General features: G+C 41.0%; 1 protein-coding gene across 1 annotated transcript in view; it reads left to right on the top strand.

The window, feature by feature from the left end:
* Positions 1 to 374: 374 nt before the first annotated feature.
* nexmifb (neurite extension and migration factor b) overlaps positions 375 to 12,912 on the top strand; it is a 98,574-nt gene continuing 86,036 nt past the window's right edge. The window contains exon 1 of the mRNA XM_041797007.1: positions 375 to 822. The gene's annotated coding sequence lies outside the window, so the exon portion shown is untranslated. The remainder of the gene's footprint in view (positions 823 to 12,912) is intronic.

Here is a 12,912-nt window from a genome sequence, read left to right as displayed (position 1 = left end):
ATTTCCATCTTTTCTGATCTTTTTTTATTTGACACCGTCCTGATCCGGTAGTAGGAGAGAGAGAGACTTAAGTCGATCTAAACACTGCTTGCAGTCTGCTGAGTGTTGTGAGTGGGCCTATCATCCAGCACAGGCATACATGAGTAGCGTATTCATTATTCATGTCATTGCAGTTGCCCTGTTATGATACAGTCCTATTTGGAGTGGGCTACCTGATTTGCTCAGCGCGTCCGTCAAAGCAGTGCGTGGCCCTGCGTCGGCTGGCTGCGCGCGCTCATAGGTCGGGCAGAGAAGAATCGGAGGGGGAGCAGGCAAAGTGCGCGCCTACGAGACTGCGCGTCGCAAGGAGGGGGAGAGGTCCAGCTGCAAAAAAAAAAAAAAAAGAAGAAAAAAAATACGCCGTGACAATGGCAACATCAAGCATCTCGTAAAAGGTAGATAAGAGGCGAGGGGGCGCCGCGGATCGGGAGTTTGAGAGGCGACGGCCCGTTTGTCCCGAGAATAGAGGCGATATTAGGACATGCTGGCTGGCCGATAGCGCGTTTCCTGGAATACGAATTCTTCCGTAATTGAAAATGGAGCGGCGGGGGAGAGGAGAGTCGCGCTGTCTCCATCATTGAGAGGCGCGTCCACCTGCTATCACTGGAGGCCCGGGCTGCTGCTGCTGGTGGTGGCGGGGAGAGGGGTGGTGGGTGGGGGGAACATGCAGGGGAAGTGTTTGCATTTCAGGGGAAAGACGCATCTCTGATACTGTCCGAAGCGGCTGAGGAGGATCCCATTGCGGCGTTGGAAAAACGCAGTTTGGGCGCAGACGCTCCGGAGGTAGGCAGTGAAAACGTTATTATGCTGCTGCTCAGCGTGCCGTGTGCGTGTGTGTGTGTGTGTGTGTGGATACAGGGAGCGAGCTCTGTTAGGTATGCACATGACAGCTTCATTTGAAGACACGCTGATTTCTATTACCGCTTTGCTTTGATTTGATGTGATCGGACATTTTTATTCAAAGAGAGAACACACCAAGCATGCGGTGTAGTAGCTGCCCTGCCTCCTCGGGACAGCTGTCGTAGCCTACATTCATTCGTCTGTGCTCCATCGATTACCCATTCCCTGCGAAAAATACCCCCACTTCCTCCAGCCTAGGCGATGACTTATTCGCTTAAGGCTGTGGAATTAAACCCAAAAACAGATGCCACGTGTGGTTGTTCGCTGTGAAGCTCTGTTTGTATGTTTTGAAGGCAAACAGTGGCCTGTGTGTGGACGTCATTTTGAATCGTTATGTGCATCCCGAGCAGTGCTGCCCCAAAAAATGAATAAGAAATGAATAAAAGGAGGATAATCTATAGTCCAAACTACTGAATAATTCATGAATGGGCTATAGAAATCCAATGGGATAACACATCATCCTACAGCTAGGCCCCCTCCACTGTGCTAAGGCGAATAAATGATTCATAAACGGTTTATAAGCTCAAATTCATCCGAATTGGCCTAAACATGACGGTAGCAGAGCGCGCACAGGTGCAGAGCCGTTTGTGAATGCCTGCACTGTGGGGTCACTAGATCAGTAGCTTACTGTGTCTGTGCTCCCCTTAAAGGATGCCTCATGACAGATGTTTACTGGATGTCCCAGGCAGCCACAGTGCCAGCCAGACAAGCCGAGTATGTCTGAGAATAATGAGCTGCAGCCCATAACAACATCAGACTCTGCTGTGATTCTGGAGGAGTGTTACAGCCAGTTCTTAACTTTGTTTTAAAATGGGGGGTGATTGCATTCAATTCTTATGAGCTAGGAATCCCCTTACTTGATGTTTATTGGAATAATTATAACGTGGGTTATAAAGGATAGGAAACACACACTTCCTGTCCTCATATGACTTGTTTTATGTTTTAGAGCGTGTTTTCACAGGCTGCATTTGGAGTCTTCAGGCCTACATTTAGGTTCTTATCAGATTTGCTTAGCATACAAAGTGTGGTGAAAATCAACAGTGGGCAGGTGGATGTGTGTTTCTTCCTGCCTGTGTTTGGGTCCTTGTCACAAGCGAAGCTTAAAAACAAGGTATAATAGGATTTATTTAATTTTCCGTTTACAGGATTCTGATTTAACACTGTATTTGGAACATTTTCTCTAAAAAGAAATGTTCAGTTTCAGTCTGCATATTGGCCCTTGTTGAAGGATCTACTTAATAAATATGAATTTTAACATTTTAGAATATTCTTCATGCTTGCTGAATAGTCTGCTTAAAACATGAATATACCGTTTTAAAAGATCTATTTAAAAAGACACAAAACCAATAAGAAAGATTTTCAAATATCCCGTCTGCATTTGGTCTTTATTGGAGATCATAAAAAACTACTTTAATGGTACAATAGTTTCCACATTTGCAGCTGAAAGGATTTTGACTGCAGTCTGCAGCCAGCATAATTATCTTATTGGATAAATATTTGTATCTCTAACATGTATACTGAAGAAAAAACTCATTAAATATTCACATTTTGAGTAAACTGGAACTTATAAACTCATCAGGATGCCGCCATGTTTTGCTTGGCACTGGTAGTGTGATGTCATATGGCCACAGCGCCATAAACCATAAACTTGATCATAAATGTCCACTATTTGTGAAGCTTTCTGTTTCCACAAGGTACAGTGTGTCACAGAAAGATAAACAGTTCCACTGCACTCTGCATCAGGTCACTTGTTGGGAGGTTTATTGCCATAAAACTTATGAAGAACCACAAACTCCACGCCTAGTATGAAAGCTATGATGGTGCATGTCAGAGAAAACATGTGCGTCAGCTGCAAGCAGAAAAACACGCTGGTAGTCTGAAAGCCAGGTTACTGGATGGATTGTACGAGCCAAGGAGCGCTGTGGTCATATGATGTCAGACTAAAACATGGCCGCCTCAATGCTCAATATCTATCAGATATCTAGTGAGTTTTTTGTTCGATATACATTTAAGTGATAAAATGATCTTTACAATCAGATGAAATTGTCTGATCATGCCTGGTTCCTTTAAAAGTATTTATAGGATTTGTTTTATTATTATTAATATTATTTTTTAATATTCAGTCTGTTTGGGAAAATGTTGACTTGTAGTCTGCATTTGGGTCCTTGATGGAAAATCTAGGCTACTTAAAAATTGTAGTGTTAGGCCTTTGGGAATTGTAGTCAAAGAATAATTGATAATAATAATAAAAGAAGTAAAATATTTTTGACATCTTTGCCACTGTTAGGCTCTTGAAAAATGCTTATTGGCTGGTTGCTCTAAAACATAAGTGAAGTGACTTTCCAGTCTGCATATAGGATTCTTGTTGGATAATTACAGCAGACTGTAACATGAAATACTCTGGACTTTTCAGCCTGCATTTGGGTTCTTTTTGGCCTTTTGCTAAAGTATTTATAGTTTTTTTAATATTCAGTCTGCATTTAGTCCTTATTGGTAGATCTGATGAAAAAATCAATGTAATATTTCACACTAAAGATGTTTCCATTTTTATTTGAATTCATCTTTGAGCATTTACTTATTAAATTAAATGTTTGGGAAAGTTTGGACTTTTCTGCTTGGATTTGGGTCTTTGCCCAAAGATTTGTGGAACTTTTTGGACTCTATTGTCTGCATTTGGGTCCTTTTTGGAAAATCTTAAAAAGGTGGTGTTAGGCCCTTGGAAATTGTAGTACATTGGGGACTTAGCTTTAGAATAGAACTGATGTTAAGAAAATATGAAATACTGTATTTTGGACATAGTGGCCATCTTTGTGCTTGTTAAAAGATTTGCTTGAGAATATTAATGTGATGGCAAACACTCAGACTTTTCTGCTTGGATTTGGGTCCTTGGGAAACTTTTGAACTCCTCTGTCTGCATGTGGGTCCTTTTTGGAAAATCTGCTTCAGAAAAAGTCATGTGAGGCCCTTGGATATTGTAGTTTGCATTGGGGTCTTTTCTTTAGAATGCATGATAAGATACGATGAAATATATTGTCCCCTTTGGGGAAATTTTTCTTGGACTCCAAGTGCTGCACACATTCAGCTGCCAGCACAATAATAATAATAATAATAATGATTTACACAAAATCCACACGATTACCAATAAAGAAAGATGTACAAATGACCAACAGCCCACGTATATTGCACATACCCATATTACACAAGATCCAGAAAGAACACAAGTCCAGATTGCAACAGGGCATCACCCTGATTTTTTAAAATTGTAAAATATTTTGGACATCTTTGCCACTGGTTGGCTCTTTAATGAAAATCTGCTTAAAACACAAAATGTAACGTGGGACTGTTTGAACCAAACTGCTTTTGTGTGGATCCTCATTGGATATTTGCTGGAAAATGTAACGGGAAAATCTTGTTGACTTGCCAGTCTGCATATAGGATTCTTGTCGGATAATTAGCCTGACAACAAACTGTAACGTGACATTTTCTGCTGTTTACAACCTGCATTTGGGTCCTTGTTGGCTGATTTGCTTACAAAAACAAAGAGTGTAAGCCTCATGGGGGCAGTTGTAGTGAGCTTTCAGTAAAAGGCCTGCCATGCCCTCTAATGTGAAGACAGCAGTGTAAACCAGATGGAAGGCCATGCATTGATTGAGTCAAAGAGAGCCTATAAGAAGGCCAAATTGAGTTGACATGTTGATGTGAGAGTCATTACCATGAGTTATCATGTGCTATCATGTGTGCTGTCATACTGAGGGGTGTTTGGCCTTGTGACTCATGGAGAGATTATAGATGTAGAAAGTAACAGGTGCCTTTAAAACAACCAGGGTCTTTATGCAGCCACCATAGAGTTCTGTCCTGACTGTGTTCAAGCTTCACTCATGTGCTGTTTAGTTAAAATCTGGTAAGAAATTGAGTCCAAAGACATGATTCAACACCATGGCTGTGCTCCACCGTTGCAAGGACAGCGCTGGAGGGTTTTTTTTTTTTCTGGAAATGTGTTTAAAATGCTATCCGAGTGTTCTGTTGCTGCAATAAAAAACCAGCAGCTTGTGTACATAGCCTCTTATCTTCCCCTGCCCATGTGTGCTCTGTGGCTTCTCCTCTGCTTCAGCCTTAGGCACATGTGTTGGGTCTCTACTACCACCATGTCTGCCGAGTGGGAGAGAGTCTCGATTATACAGAATGTACTGATCCGCATCATTGTCCTTTTTTCAGGCCATGTGGAGTGGTTATTCATACATGAGGAGCACAATTTTGATTCATATTTAATTTTAAAATCTCTATAATGGATGATATAGAGGGAGAGGATGAATCAGGATCCAGCACTGCAGTAACACACATTTTTAGTACTGAGGTTTGACTTGTACTGGCCCTGACTTTTATAAAGGTTCACAGACATTCATTAAGCATACAGAGAGGGATTTCTCTGCCTATATAGAGGCCTGCTGTGGGTTTTATGTCTGCAGTTTCCCCTATCACTATTATGGGAGCACCTTGGCTCTGTCCCAGTCTTTGTAGGAGCATGCTGAGTCTATCAGCACCGTCTGTAGGTTTAATGTCAGGTCACTGTATGCAGAAGCCCGTTGCGTCGACCCAGGCTGTGACATGCTGGCTGTGGCCCAGCAGAGGCACTCGTTCTCCGTGCTGCTGCAGAGTTCTGTAATTAAAGACAGAGGTAAGTCCAGGGGAGAAGGCTGGGCTCTGATTGCTTTTCATGGCCGCGAGCACAGAGCTGCAGCGTGTCCTGAGGGACTGAGGCGCTGCTGAGCTCTTTGCTGCCTGCACTGCCTCTGCCCCCCTCCTCAGACGGGAGCTGTTCCAGGAAGAGACACACATTTGTAGTCACTGGCATGCACACACACACACACGTAAACAAACACATTCTTCTGCACACGCAAAGTGGCTGAGCAAGGCAAAAATTACATCTGTAGCTGACAGGCAAACTGTGCTAATCTACTTTAAAGAATGCCCTGTTTTTTTTTAGGCAAATGTGTGTCAGTACGTGAGGCGCGAGGCACTGAGGCAAAACTGTTACAGCGCAGTCATGGAATGAATTAAAAACAGCACGACCAGGAAGAAATTAGACATCTCCGTCTCTATTGGCTGCTGCTTTGGCATTGATGGAGCGGTGCTGACGTGAGCGAAGGCTGCCTGTGATTGTTTTAGACCAGTCCCTCCACACCTCCCTCCCTGCACTCTGGCAAACACGGGCGTGCTCACATATAGGATGTGGGTGGGCCCCTGCGTTTTTTTTGCGGCCTCTCGTCTCCTTTTTCTCTAGATTCATTCATTTCAGTCGGCGAGATAAAACATGCTGAAACCACCACATACCTCACAAGTGCTATCAGAGAGATTCCTGTGCACGGACACTTTGAAAATGGGAGGTTTTCAAAATAAGAGAGAGGGTGCTATTTGAAGTCCAATGCTGATGAATTAGTTCTGCCAGGATAATTAAAGTAATGCATCAGGATTTTTGTCATCAACAAATAAAAGTCCAATTAAACGGTGGTCTATTAAACCACTTTTCCACATTGCCTACTTGATCTCAATGTGTAGGCTGGTGGCGGCCACAGGGACCATGAGCACCCGGGCTTGATGTTTCATAGCTCATTTCCTGCTTCCACATCAGACCCATTATACCAAGCCCTCATATTATTGCAGATGGATAGATAATGTGAAATTTCCCCTGTTTCTGCTCACACTCTCCCGGGCCCCCTTGTTTCCCAACTCATGGGATTCTTGGAGGAGATAGCGAGATTGTGACAGTGGGAAATTTTGAAAGGAGAAGCAGGAAAGAGGAGGGGGTTTAATGCAGTGGACACAGGTGCACTGACATGAATGGTGAGATAGTCACAACATGACTTGGGAGGGAGTAAGCTATATGACAAGGCTGGATTTTAATTGGTTTCACACATTGTGCTCACATGTATTGTTCCCTTTGTAACGGCGCACACAGTGACAATAACATCACTGCCTTTTTGTTATATAATCAGCCTAATAGATTCATCGCCTCTTGTCTAATTTGAACTTTATTCTTGATCCATTTTGTAAGAAGCTGCATGTCCAATGTTGTGCTGGATGTATACACAATCAAGATCCTGACTGCAGGAATAAAAAGCCAACCTTCATTAGCTTTTTCTTTGATTTGGTGCATGGGAAAAAAGGGTGGAGAGAGATGAAAAAAGGGAAAGATGATAAGAAAAGCAGCAAGGATGTATAGAGTAAGAGAGGAGAAAACAGAGGAGCTGCAGAGGAGGAGGGGGGTAGGACATGGTGGGAAGATTAGAGGAAAAACTGGTGGACGGATGGAGGGAGAGAGGGGGACAGAAAAAAGGGAGAGACATAGTTACTGTGTGTGGTGGGGGTTCAGGGTGCGTCCTCCCAGCGCCGCCAGTTGGAACAAACAAACGGCAGCGAGACAGACAGACAGAGCTGTTTCTAATGGGAGAGATGCTCGCTGTGCCCTGGATGTTTCCCTGCACCTTTCATTTTCTAAATGCTATTTTGTCTGTTCACCACTTAACAAGGCAGCAGAGCCTCAGAGAGGAACCACGCTTTATTTGCTGCTGTACATAATTACCAGCCATTCAAGACAGGCTTGTTTTCTACTCTAAACGATGCTGTGAATTTATGTGCAAATACGAGACAGGCTATATTTTGCTGCAAAATCTTTTCACAGCGTACAAGTTGAGTGTTTGAAATCTATTGCGCTGCTTGCGTCGGGGCCTATGATTTCTTGTAATTCATTTGGCTTTAATTGTGCTGCTGTTTGTTGGAGACTGCGCCATTCGTGGCCTAATCAAACATAAGTGATAATTGAATGGAATGGCTGTTTCATCACACGATGCGGTTGATGCAGGGACGACAAAAGCCTGTTGAGCAGATGCAATAGTCTTCCTGTCAGATCCAGTCAGCTGACAATTGGTGCTTTACTTTTCCATTTACCATCACACGCCCCAGGCAAAACATAATCCATGCACGACACATCTGAGCAGGAGTCAAATGAGAAATGTTTTTTGAATATCTTAACACAGGAGATTGTGAATTGAATTGCATACATGAATTTTAAGTTGGATTTGACCCTGATCTGTTGGATGATGTTGCTGATGATACAACAGCATGACTGCTATTGTACTACAAGTAATAATTATAATCATTCACAGCCAGTGGTCCTTGTCACAGGAGTGGGGCATAATGGAAATAATAATTAGGACTTCTCCTTTCTGATGCACCGCAGAAGAGTGCATGAAGTGTGGCTCTTTGAGTCTTTGGATGTACAGCTGTGTTTTTTCTGTGCTGTTCTGCTGGCTCTGGCTTTTATCTCATTTTTCCCCACACACAATTGTTTAGCATTATAACACTGACCCAGTCTTTGCTGTCATAAAGAAGCAGCTAATTGTAAGCAACATGAAGGGCTAGGATGCCTGCCTTGCCCCCCCCCGACAGCAACACTTAGTGATTTTCCTAAGCTCCGTTATGCGCAAATACACATTTTTCAACTCACTATCTCTCAGTGCTCCTCTAACCCATTTCCCCAAGTCATCATTCAGCAATACTGTCAGAGTACAGCCTGCATACATCACAGCAGAGCCACTAAAACGCTCTCCAGAAGGAGTCAAATATGCACCTCAGCGTAGCCACTCCTGATAAAAGAGCTAATTCATCATTTAGTCACACAAAGCCTCAGAGATTCTTTGTAGTATCTTGTGTACGGAAGAAATTCAGCAGATCTGGATTTTTGCTGAATAATTTTCTGGCTGCCTGTTTTTGTGCCTGCTTTGGTGTTGTGGGTGTTCCGATCTTTTTTTGTTTAAGGTGATATTTTAATTTGCATGCTATATTAATGGATATTTGTGCAAGTCAAATGAATGCATTTTTTTACTGACTCTGTTAAAAAGGAAACTAGTTTTCTTTACAGCCATAACATAGCTAATGAACCTGGTTTTACTGTCTTTACTCTTTATATCCTGACTTGAGTGTCATGTAATTTAGCATAAAAAGTAAGTACATTGTGTTTAGTAGAGTATTTCCTTGTTGTAACAAGGCAAAACATCTTATACTATTGAAAAGACTGTTTATTTCTCCTTTTATAAGGAACATGCATTTGTGGGATGAGCAGCAGAGCTGAGTATGTGGGTTGTGCCCATTAAAAAAATTGTCAAATCTTGTCTGACACTGCCAAACAGCTTATTCTGTCATTGACTCTTGTTTGGTGTTTTTTGGTGGATTGAATGAAGAAAACAGACATGTTGGCAATTTAACAATTTATTCATTTAACAAACAGGAGCCTTAGAAGCCTGTGGAAAAACCGTACACAGCCACAACAGCCTGGAACCTCCTCCTCATGCTGATCACACACTGCTGTGGGATGGCATCCCATTCTTCAACCAGCATTTGTTACAAGTCAGCCAATGTGGTTGTGTTGGTCTCTCTGGCACGAACAGCACATCCAAGCTGATCTGAAGTGTTCAGTGGCACTGAGGCCATTCCAGATTCTTCACTCCCAAATTCTGGAGGTAGTCTTTGAGATATGGGATTGCTACTGGTTGCAGTATCTCATCTTGAAATATCTGCATTTAGATTGCCTCCAGCTCTGCTGCTCATCCCACAAATGCATGTTCCTTACAAATGTGGCTCCATTTAAAGGGAAATAAACAGACTTTCTAACAATATTAGATTTATTGTGAGGAAGTGTTGTTACAAAAAGAAAAAAAAAACAACTACTAAATACTAATTTACTTACCTAAAGGGGCCCTCCATTACTTAGATTATGAACACATTATGAAACCAAGCCTAGCAGAAACTGTACTCTATGATTTAAAGATGATGTAGCCTCTCATTATTCCAGTTGGTAAGCAAGTTTAAGTGATTACTTCTAGTTTGTTGATTTATTTAACATAAATTGGATCACACTGCAAACTATGTACTTCTCAATGGAAGAATTGCTTTGCACTTCTATTTCTTAGGACAGGTACGTCGGAGGACGAGATATCCAGCAAACAGTTAAAACAAAACTGCCGCACACTGTTGAATGTGTGAAAAGGGGGTATTTATTTGCAATGTTTCAGTATTACCCTTCTTCGGGCAAAAAAAAAACCCAAAACAAAACAAAACAAAAAACAAAAACAAAAACAAAAAAACAATGAAGGTCCAAAACGTTGCAAGTAAGTACCTCCTTTTTTGCAAGTTTTTAAAAACTATGTACTACTATTTTGTCAAGAGGAAGGTTGAGGAACAACATCTGATGAAAATAAAACAAATCTTGAAAATTATGCAAAAGTATTAATATTCATTCTGTTACTCTAGTGGTGAGAACCCAAATGTAAGTACTTGTATTTTGTTTGAAAGTGGGCTGTATTGGTGCATCCCTACAAGAGCTGACCCAAATTGTGATTTTTTTTTAATTCAAAAAGAAAATAGTATTAAATAACTATGACTATGATCAATCAAGGTAAAGGAGTAATCAGGTAAAGATAAACACAGAATGTAAGCACTTCCAGTTTGCGCTTTTCAAAGTAAAAGTCCACTTTAACATTTCTTTTGAGAAATTCCCTTTGTATGTTCATACTGCTTTTATTTTGAAAAGCTTCTGGCATGCTTCCACTATACACTGAATCCAGTCACTTGTAGGGAGGTTTATTGAGGTAAACTTTGGAGGAATGACAGAGCTTTGACAGCAGGGAGACAGAGCACAGCAAACTCATGTCTGGTATAGAAGCTGTTATGATAGCAATAGCTGCAAGCAGAAAAAACGTCTGAAAAACAGTTACTGCATAGCAACCGTTACACACTGTGACATCACACTAGCAGTGCGGACGAAAACGTGGCGGCCTCCTGGTGAGTTTATGAGCTCAATTTTACTCAAAATGCAGATATCTGGGATATCTAGTGAGTTTTTAGTTCAATATACATATGAGAGATACAAATATCTATCCAACCAGATGTACTTGTCTGATCATGCAGGGTTCCTTTTAAGAGTTATTCCGGTGTATCAGCCCTTATCCCTACACATGATGCTTGGTCAGTAGTGCTAACCTCTGAACCCTGAACCTTTTCAAGAAGGAGTTTTACTTTTTAACAAGGAAACCATAGTTAGAGTGTGAACTTTTGTTGCTGTCTAGTAATGGTGAGTAGTAATGTTTAAAAAAGGGTATTATTGTTTAAATTTAGAATACACTGATTTTGCAAACTCCTACCTGAATGTGCTGTGAGTGAGCACCAGCAATAATAACAGTTGATTACACTGATTCATGTCATAATGTCCAATTCCTGACAGAATGCGAGAGAAGCAGCACAACATTTTTCTCCTGCTCTGTTGTTCGAGTTGAGATGAGTGAAGAACAAGGAAACAGGTAGATTACAAGACACAAGTAGAGTAGGACAGAATGGTTTTTACCTTCCTTGCTCTACAGAGCTTGTTAGCTTGTTTTACAAAGTAGAGACAGCTATGCATCGGTAACATCCATATCCGTGTTTAAAATTTATTGTACTCTGACTTGTGTCAGAGAACAATAAATATTTTATTTCAAAATAAAAGAGCCACTTTTTTTGACAAGGGGAAACTGAAATTAATAGGGCAGAGAATATATTTCAAATGGATGGAGTGTGAATGTGGAACTTCTGTGAACTTCAGAGGATGTCTAACACTTGTATGCAGTTAGGACATGCAGTCATAGAGGCCTTGGCCAGTATGCAGGGATGGACTGGCAGTCTGGCAAACTGGGCAATTCCCTGTTGGGGTGAGGCACTTTGGGGCAACTACAATTTATGTTGGAGTTTTTATTTGGATTGGTTAATTGTTGTTTTATTAATAATGAGAGTTGACTGCTCCAAAGGCTTCACCAGACAATAATTAGTGATAAGTATCATAATCCAGTATCGACAGTACCAGCACCAACATATCTGATACTAGACTGAATTACAACACAGATACTGATACTTTATTTTGAAACCCTGCCACCCCAAATGAAAGGCAAGAAGTATGTTGTTGAACTTTTGGAGTTTTTGTGTGCTCACTTTATTTCAACTGAGCCAGAATATCTTTACATTGCTTTGCTTGCATTTTGCTTCCTAGGAATTAATCACTTTGACACATTTGACACATTTACTCTATTGTTTATCTTTGAAACAGCGTCATTATTTAAATTTAGCTTGAGCCTCTTACATTAAGATTTACTCCAAAATCCTTTGCCTATCACATGTTGTTCTCTCATATTTAAAAAAAAATTGTTCAAATCATTTATGGTACCAGGACAGCTTTTATTCTCTTGACAAATTTTTTTCTCTCAAAAGCATCAATTCAGGCACTGTTTGGGCACCGGCACCGTATAAGATGTATCGACTGCACTGGTGTAGGTAGGTAGACTGAGTTGATATTTTAATCATTCAGTTATAGCTTTTCATAAATTCATTAAATTATTATTTGTTCTCTCTCACTTGTTAAACTTTTGTTTAAGACAGCAGTCACAGGTCATCTCTCTGATATATAGCAGGAGCAAACAGAGCCATGGCCATTTAAGACACTGTATATGTCTGTGAATTAAAATATTTTATTCAAAATGATCTTTCTCACACCCTCAATGTCACCTCAAGAGGTAAAGAGGTAAAGAGAAAGTAGCAGTATGAATAATGTCACTAAAGTAAGCTTTGTGGAAGTCTAACAGGTTTGCTGTTCCACTGCGTAGGTTTTTGATCCAATGATAATGTGACACGTCATCACAGCCAATCAGGGGCGTAGCTAGAGATTTAGGACCCCCACAAAGTATATTACACAGGGCCCCCCTTAGCCGGCTAGCTGAGCAACAAATGTGTCATTTTTACAAATATCTGCATTTTTTTATGTATTTTTGAATGATAATTTCCCAATTCTGGGCAATATTTTTACTACGGTTAAATTAAATTTACTTGCATTATTTTGCAGTGCTGGACTATACCATCTTGACATTTCTAAGAGAGAAGCAGGGCCCCCCAGTA

The sequence above is a fragment of the Cheilinus undulatus genome, linkage group 10 (genome assembly GCF_018320785.1).
Source record: "Cheilinus undulatus linkage group 10, ASM1832078v1, whole genome shotgun sequence".
Taxonomy (NCBI): Eukaryota; Metazoa; Chordata; class Actinopteri; order Labriformes; family Labridae; genus Cheilinus; species Cheilinus undulatus.
Note: the sequence above shows the minus strand (reverse complement) of the source record. Positions and strands in the feature narration are given on the sequence as shown.